Below are 9,374 nucleotides of genomic sequence, written 5' to 3'. Positions count from 1 at the left end.
TCGTATAAATGTTTCTTCAATGCGAGGTTATGTTGTTGTTTTGATCCAAAACGTCAAATTGACACTTTTGACAGCTTCTTTGACGAGTAGAATAATGGCCGCAGGAAGTTGAATGAATGATTGAATGAAGTTTGTCTCGGCGTTAGAACTGATGAACTGAGCGGTAGAGGAAGGTAGGTAATGAACAATCTGGAGGTTATAATCCAGTGAAAATATGATGAATTTCTTCTTAATGGAATGTAATCCTGTATGATGCACGTAAATCTTCGGAATATTTGTAGCATAGATGTTTTTTGCACGCGAAAGTTAGTATTTCCTTGGAAAAATTCCACTTCGCCCCGCCGACTGTCGACGCCATACACGATCTGCAGCTTCGAGATGACACAACTTTTCGACGAGTTTTTACGCGAATTTTCACGTCACTTCACACAGGCCCAACGAAGGACCACAAAACTGGTATGTTGGAATAAAAACCAGTTTGAAATTGAGCACTTTTGGTTTATTTTAAAAGAATTACTTGCAACCGTTACAGCAAAAAAATGGAGTAGAAAAATTAGAAGGAAATGACGTACAATGTTGCCATAGTAATAAAAAAATATAGGTGTTGTCATTGAGCATGACTTAAAAATTACTAAATATTTTATGTTAATAATTATTTATTAAACACACGGCTTTATCCCTAATGGACCAGACAGAGCTACAAGTAATTACACATATCTAATATCACACTTACTGCGCTACTGAGGTGGGCAGAGTCACTTTGTTGTACAAGTTTTAACGGAATGTGCGGAATAATACTATCTGTTTTAGTATTAAGTATTTATTTTATTTCTACAAGCAAAATATATCTCAATATGCCATGTCGGCCGGCTGTCAGCAGAGAAGAGGGAAGTGTTTTTTTTTTTTATACCATAGACATTTTACATCCAACACCCCCTCTCAATTTCTAGTTTATCTTTTACAATTTTGTTATTAAATTTTCTACTAAACTGGAAATTGGCAACACAAAAAATATTGGTAGAAATTATTTTCTTACAAGTGAACACTAAAAATATGGCAACACTACTATAAACATCAATGTCATATCTGTCAAACTATAATTTAAGGTTATGTTATCACACAGACAACAATAGTCAAAAAATATCACTTTCAAAACACTTTCACGTATCACTTAAACAAATAATCACAAAAATAGTTAAATTTAGTAGTGTTCAAGGGTTTCGTCATAATATCCGCAATGTTCTCTTCACTTTGTACATAGTTCACAGTTATAAGTTTCTTGTTTACAATGTCCTTCACAAAATTATATTTAATGTCAATATGCTTGCTTCTCTTTGTATTTTCACTATTGTTCATCATTTTAATTGCACTTTGATTGTCCACAAAGATTTCTACACTGTTTATATTTTTAAATTCACTAGCCAATCCTTTTACAAATAACACTTCACTAACACACATTGCAGCTGAAATATACTCTGCTTCTGCAGATGATAGTGAAACAGTTGGCTGCTTCTTCGATGCCCATGAAATCAGGTTGTTGTTATGGTAAACTACCATTCCACTTGTACTCTTTCTGTCAGATTGGTCACCTCCCCAATCGGCGTCTGAATAACCTGTTATGCTGTTGCTTTCTGACTTCGTATAGGTAAGTTCTCTGTCTTTTGAATAATTTAAATATCTTAGAATTCTCTTAGCTGCTTCCCATGTGGTCTTCGTTGGCTTCGTCATGTATCTGCTCAAATATGAAGTTGGATAAGTAATATCCGGTCTGCTTATAGTAAGGTAAGTTAAACATCCAATTAATTCTTTATATGGTATGTTATTAATTATTTCTTCTTTTTCAGGTACTGAAAAATTGGTCTCCATTGGTGTTTTCTTCGGTTTGCTGTCTTCCATTCGAAATTTTTGTAATATCTTGTTAATAAATTCTTTTTGTGAAATTTTCAATGTATTTTCATTTTGTGTTATTTCCAATCCTAGAAACTTCTCTACTTTATCAAAAACTTTTGCTTTAAATTCTTCTTTTAAGTTTTCTGTCACTTTTTCTATCTTTTCCTTTTTGCCAATTAATAGTATGTCGTCGACAAATAATAATAGCCATACCTCTTCTTTCTTGTAAAGACAAATGTCATAATCTGATCTTTTGAATTTAATTTTCTCACAAAACTCATCAAATCTTTTGTACCAAAATTTGGGTGATTCTTTCAAACCATACAATGCTTTTTCCAATTTTAAAACTGTTCCTTCTTTAGATGTCTGTATTCCTTCTGGTACTTTTATATAATATACTTGTGTTTCTAAATTTCCATTCAAAAAGCAGTTGGAATATCCAGTTGTCTCATTTCCCAGTTATTACATATTACTTGTGATAAAAACATACGAATTGTGGTCATTTTAGCCACAGGTGAATATATATATGTCGTAGCAGAGTGTGTCGTCGTAATATCATCATCAGAATGGAGGGTGGGCGTTAGAAGACAATAATGGCCGTCATCAGTATCACAATCATTTTATTTACTTCCACATAGTTTTTGTATCACGATTAAATAAAGTCACAGCTATACACCGCGCCCTAGCCGTATCTGGGGTGAACATGGCTCCCCCAACGCCCGGAGTAACGAAGCGCAGGTCGCGCGTATTTGTGCGCACCTGCCCTTCCATAACCCACGCTACCGCTGCAATCGCAGCCATGATGCCGACCACCACGCCGCCATTTAGTGGCGCAACCCACCGGCCGCCCGCTTTCCCGCTGCCCCTGCCCCAACTTCCGGGAACAGAGGCCGCGGCAAAGAGGACTGCCACGCCGCCGGAGCGGCCCCCGCCGCAACTCCGCACAAGGATCAGCCCGCCCGTTGCACTCTCCATGCCCTCACTGGACATGGAGACAACACCGCCGCGATCATACGCGGCGGTGTTAAACACCAACCCGGCTTCGCCGCCGCACGCGCCACCGCGCCCGTCCCTCCGGACGACGCCCACGCCATCGCCGCCGTCGAAGAGGACCGCCCACCAGCCGCCGCTCGCCCCCGCGAGCAGAAAAATCCCGCCTATAGTGGTGGACCAACTGCCGAACTGGCCGCATCACTTCCGCCAGTTGCGGGAGATGCTGGGCCATGTCCCGAATGCGCGTCCCTACGGAAAAGGCGTTCGCTTTATGGCGAAAACCGAGGGGGAGTTCAGGCTCTACCAGAGTTTCCTTACCAACCTGGAGAGAGCCTCTGGACTCTCCTGGTTTGCCTACGCACCCCCGGCGGAACGCTCGCTTAAGCTGGCGATTCTCGGCTTGCCCACGGACACCAACCCCACCGACCTGGAGGAGGAGCTACGCAACCGCGGCTTCTTCCCGGAATACGTTCGGCCCATCCAGGGCAAAAGAGGCTGCATCTTCTTTGTGGAGATCAAGAGGACCAAGGACTTCCACACCATCTATGAGACCACCGAGCTGCTGTGCATGCCCGGTGTGAAAGTTGAGGCATGGAGAGGACGCAAGGGGCCCTCCCAATGCCACCGCTGCCAACAGTTTCGCCACAGCAGCCACAATTGCCATCGCCCGATGGCCTGTGTTCGCTGTGGCGATAGCCATGCGGCCAAAGACTGCCTGCGGCCCCGGGAGGTTCCAGCCACCTGCTGTAACTGCGGGGGGGGACACCCGGCCAACAGCCCTTCTTGCCCGGTCAAGTTGCGCGAGCTGCGGAACACGAAGGCGGGAACCGCGCCTATGACCACCGCAAGAAGAGCCCCACTGCCACCTCCACCCTCAACAGTGGACCCCAACAGCGAGCCGACCGCGCGGAGCTCGCTTATGGCCGCGGCGAACGGCCCAGACGGGCCCAAGCCGCGCAGGCCGAAGCGCATCCGCGCGAGGGCAAAGCCTGCCCCTGCAGCCTCCATCACTGTCGAGCCGCAGCCGACACCGACGCCGAACCAAGCGGTCGCCGCCCCTCCCAGGGGGGGGAAGAAGGCGAAGCCCCAAGTGGAGGAACCATCGGCCCCATCCAGTGAGAAACTGGAAGTGCTGGAGCAGACGATCCAACTGCTGCACAACGTCCTCGCTGCCATCCGCTCACGGATTGACCCTGTGCCCATCATCGTGGGAGGCCTGGCATCACTGCTGGGCCAACTCACTGGTGGGCACTAACCTCTCGGACATCGGACTGGACCGGGGCTGCCCACATCCACTACTCCCCGTCGAGTAGTCAGGATTGTGGCCACCCCCCGGGGGATGAGTTGACGCTTCCAGTGGCAGTGGAAGCAGTCCTCTCCCCCCCCTCCAGCCGACTTTGACACCAGCTGCCCCGGCGACGGAGCAGCTCACCGGACGCGACACCACCGCCAGCTGACGGGCGCTCACTGGGCCTCCCCCAACGGGGAACCACCCGGTGGGCTCGACCTCGCTGGCGGCACCACGGACATAACATCGGGCTCACGGAGGGGCGTTCTCGGCCGCCGTGTCCCAACCCCGTGCCACGCCCGTTTCTGCGGGCGGCGACTGCCGCCACATTAGAGGGGCCACGCCCCGTGAATGTCTCCCCGTCGCGGGCTTCGCCCGCGACGAGAAGAAACCACACGACGGCCCTCCACCACCCATGGTTCCTATATTCGGACCGAATCATCGGGACATGTGAACGTACTTGCTAGGTACTCTTTTCCGATCACACTTTCTTGACGTCCCTACAAGTTATAGGTGAGCGACTATAGCACTCCACGTTCCGATCGTAATTATTCGACACGTCCGTTCACGACGAAGGTTCGCGGTAGACTGCCCGACTAGAACGGCAGTACACGTCCGCTCGACACGACGACTCTGTAGTGACTCCCGACTTCACTCCGCTTTGCTCGTACGCCACCTTTCGTCGGAGCGTTGCAACTTCATGACGGAAGTGATGTAACTTCATTTTATTTTCCGATTTGATCAATTTCTCTTCTTAATTCATAACTAACTCCGACACGGCCATCCTGCGTGACACACGTCCTCGTGTGTTAATCTGAAACAATATACCACAGCACAGTATCCAAGTTCGCTCGGTCATTCCTGACCTAACATGAGACTCTATATAGGACTCTACACGAGCTCTACTTGTGACTCTACACGAGCTCTACTTGTGACTCTACACGAGCTCTACTTGTGACTCTACACGAGCTCTACTTGTGACTCTACATGAGTTCACATTACATCATGATAAATCAACTACTCCGACACGGTACACGGACCATTGACCAGTATTCACACACTATAAACAACCAAACTTGAAAATCCAATTACTCTTTACACTAAAATCAGCTGAGTAACGATATCTCACAACCAGGCGTCACTACCACCTAAATCGAGCGGTAGCAACTCATGCCACTCTACTGAGTGACGATATTTCACAACCAGGCGTCACTACCACCTAAATCGAGCGGTAGCAACTCATGCCACTTACACCAAGTGACGATATCTCAACACAGTCGTTGCTGCCACCTAAATCGAGCGACAGCAACTCATGCCACTTACACCAAGTGACGATATCTCAACACAGCTAGCACACAAACTTTACATTTTAGTTGGTAGAATAGTGGTCAATGCGTTACACAATTTCCTTTAAGTATATCACTAATTTCTAATTTGTGCAGTTCGACTAATTCTACCGGAGGTCAACTTGACTTAGATTCAGGTACAATGTCATGACCAAATACAAAGTCAACATGACATCCAGGCCTCGACCGCATACCTGTAGTTTCTAAGACGAGCAGCACAAAAGTGGCTGCAGCCCCGAACACTACAAGTGCGCAGCTCCCTATCAGAGTTGCTCCGAAACAGGTCAATGGGTTACACAATTTCTTCTATATCACTAATTTCTAATTCGTTTGACTAATTCTACCGGAGTTCAACATGACTTAGATTCAGGTACAATGTCATGACCAAATACAAAGTCAACATAAAATCCGGCCTCGACCGCATACCTGTAGTTTCTAAGACGAGCAGCACAAAAGTGGCTGCAGCCCCGAACGCTACAAGTGCGCAGCTTCCTATCAGAGTTGCTCCGAAACAGGTCAATCATAGCTTTCATTGCTCAATTAAATCAACCAACATTACACATCTACTGCATAGCACAACAGGCTGTAATATTCCTTCCCAAACTGCGGTTACGCTACAAAAGAGTCATGAGTCACAACATCCCCTCCCGGGATGGTGGCCACCATGGTCCACGACCACAAAACGACAGAGCACCCTGCTCTCACACACACAAGTCATAAAGTCACAATGTAGCGACCAACACCTCGAGGAAATATTACCGCACTTAAACAATTACCAATTCGGTATTATCATTGTTTAGAATGTTTTGCTCTAATTTTCTCACTAATGATTTACTCTGTTTCGGGCATTTTCTAAGCCTATTTCATTTAATCATAATCCTAATAATTTTACTTCGCAATGTTTACTTCACTTCATTACGATTTCCAATTTAACTAAAGTTAACAAAAGAGAGCTTTCTGCACTATATTCGTTTCTATCCTATTAAAACTTCCCATATTTCAAATCAGGTAAAACAGATACGACTCACCAGGACTTATAAGAATTTCCAATAAAAGATCAACCACTGGTCTTGTGACATGGTTTAGGTCTTCAACAGCGCCAGTGCAGCAAGTCCGGCTGGTATACAACTCGCTGCCATGATGTCGTCACTTTACACGACTACATCTCAGCCCGCGCCGCTTGCATCGCCGCTTGCAATCCACCAGTTGCTGAACCACGTGCAAAGTTGTGACATGAAACAAAAGAATTCACTGTATTATTGTATTCACATGACTTTCTTTCGGTTTAAAAAGATTACAATAAAGAATGTTGAATATTGAAAGATTTGATGAATGACGGTAGATTACAAAACACGTTATTTAACGAGACTCAATTATCATGTCATGATTAATTTCTTTTTGCTTGGAGTGAGAAAATACAACTTTAATCACGCAGGTTAAGCGTATCTACACCAATTCGAAATATTTTTAGACCAAAATACAAAGATTTGACGTTGATGAAAACAGATTGGAAAACGCGGTATTATTGACACGGATTGACACAATATGTCTCGTCAATTTTGTTTTTAAAAAATCAATTTCCTCATTATTAGAAACGAAAATTCACACAGCAATAAAGTCAAAAACAATAAGGTTCCAGTATGAAAACGACTCACCGTAATAACAGTTTTCAAGTAGAGGTACCATAATCTTCAAACACGACTGCACACAGTACGGAAATATTGTGATGTTCACACCATCATATCTTATGGCGTGTAGTGATGTCGATCATTAACAAGGTCCAGGTCACTTCAAATTCAGGTCCATCTCCAAATTCAGGCATGGCTGTAGACTACATCTTCATCACGTGGTCACACGAATGTGATAGTCATCATAATCTTCTTCTGATTGTGATAATCCAAACTTACATTGTCTTGTTGTGAACGTCGCATCACATTGTCTTCATAAGTTCACTAATCCCACTTCTGATGTCGTAACAGAGGGGGTGTCGTCGTAACATCATCATCAGAATGGAGGGTGGGCGTTAGAAGACAATAATGGCCGTCATCAGTATCACAATCATTTTATTTACTTCCACATAGTTTTTGTATCACGATTAAATAAAGTCACAGCATAAGGTACACACTCACGGCAACGTCACGGTATTCGTAATGGTTACACAGTCTCTCGTTATCTAGCGCGCATAAGGACGTTAGCGCGAAGGGGCTACTCGCCCTCTACTTGCCCTCCACCACCCATGGTTCCTATATTCGGACCGAATCATCGGGACATGTGAACGTACTTGCTAGGTACTCTTTTCCGATCACACTTTCTTGACGTCCCTACAAGTTATAGGTGAGCGACTATAGCACTCCACGTTCCGATCGTAATTATTCGACACGTCCGTTCACGACGAAGGTTCGCGGTAGACTGCCCGACTAGAACGGCAGTACACGTCCGCTCGACACGACGACTCTGTAGTGACTCCCGACTTCACTCCGCTCTGCTCGTACGCCACCTTTCGTCGGAGCGTTGCAACTTCATGACGGAAGTGATGTAACTTCATTTTATTTTCCGATTTGATCAATTTCTCTTCTTAATTCATAACTAACTCCGACATATAGATATCTTCTCCAGTATAATCTTGTTGAAATCCTCGAGCTACAAGTCTAGCTTTTCTGGTGCCATCTGGTTTTGTCTTAAATATCCACTTCGTGTCAATAGCTTTGGCTCCTTCTGGCAACTGTGCTTCTTTCCATGTTTCCATCTTTTCAAGTGATTGTAGTTCTTTATTTATAGCTTCTATCCATTCTTTTCCTCTATTTATTGCTTCATTATAGGTTTGAGGGTCATCCTCTTCTGTTATAAGTGCATATGCTACATATATCTGATAATCATCGAATCTTTTTGGAATTCTCAACATTCTTTTAGATGTAGGTGGTTCTTCTTCTGGTATTTCTTCTTCTTCTATTATATCTTCGTCTTGATTTTCTTCTGAATTATCATTAACATTCTGTTCTTTTTGTGTTTGACTTATATATCTTTCTGTAGATGTTGTATTCTCAGTTTCTTCATGATAATTTATTCTTCTAGGTTTAACTTCTGTTTCTGATTTCTTTTCAGTGTACTTGAAATTCTTTTCATTGAATGTTACATCTCTGGAAATTATTATGTCTCCTGTCTGTGGATCCCATAGTTTATATCCTGGTCCTCCATACCCTATCATTCGGACTTCTCTGGCTCTTGCCTCTAATTTTCCTTTTTTGGGTAAGATAACTGCCCATGCTTGACTTCCAAATATTCTTAAATGATCATATTTTACGTAACCATAAAATATATATGCAGGAACATTTCCATTTAGTGCCTTTGTAGGTGATCTATTCAAGGTATAGGTTGAATATCTTAGAGCTTCTGCCCACATGTCCTTTGGCATCTCACTTTCTAGTAGTAGAGCTCTTACTCTGTCCATTAGTGTTCTATTCATGCGTTCTGCCACTCCATTTTGTTGCGGCGTGTATGCACAGGTAAATTCTTGTCTTATTCCATTATTTTTGCAGAACTCGCTTAGTTGTCCTCTAAATTCCCCACCATTATCCGTCCTTATTCTCATTACCTTTCTATCGTTATTGTTTAGTTTCTTTATGTATCTTACTATGTAGTCTTTAGCTTCATATTTATTCTTCAAAATGTAAACTTCTGTGAAATGAGAAAAGTCATCTATGATTGTCAAGTAGTATCTTTCACCATCTTTAGTTTCAGGTGTGATAGGCCCTCCGATGTCACAATGTATTAGCTCTCCTATTTGTCTTGACCTTGGTTTCTTATTGTCTTCAAATGGCTGTCGTGATGCCTTTGCAATGGCACAAATTTCACATTTA

The 9,374-nt window shown here is 43.9% G+C and overlaps 1 long non-coding RNA gene across 1 annotated transcript; it reads left to right on the top strand.

The window, feature by feature from the left end:
• Positions 1-1,105: 1,105 nt before the first annotated feature.
• Positions 1,106-1,941, top strand: LOC126381617 (uncharacterized). Its single transcript, XR_007568901.1, has 2 exons — positions 1,106-1,645; positions 1,845-1,941. It is a non-coding gene; the product is annotated as an uncharacterized LOC126381617 (long non-coding RNA).
• The last annotated feature ends 7,433 nt before the right edge of the window (positions 1,942-9,374 follow it).

The sequence above is a fragment of the Pectinophora gossypiella genome, unplaced genomic scaffold (genome assembly GCF_024362695.1).
Source record: "Pectinophora gossypiella unplaced genomic scaffold, ilPecGoss1.1 Pgos_67, whole genome shotgun sequence".
NCBI classification, from domain to species: domain Eukaryota; kingdom Metazoa; phylum Arthropoda; class Insecta; order Lepidoptera; family Gelechiidae; genus Pectinophora; species Pectinophora gossypiella.
This window is presented reverse-complemented; position numbering and strand designations above follow the sequence as displayed.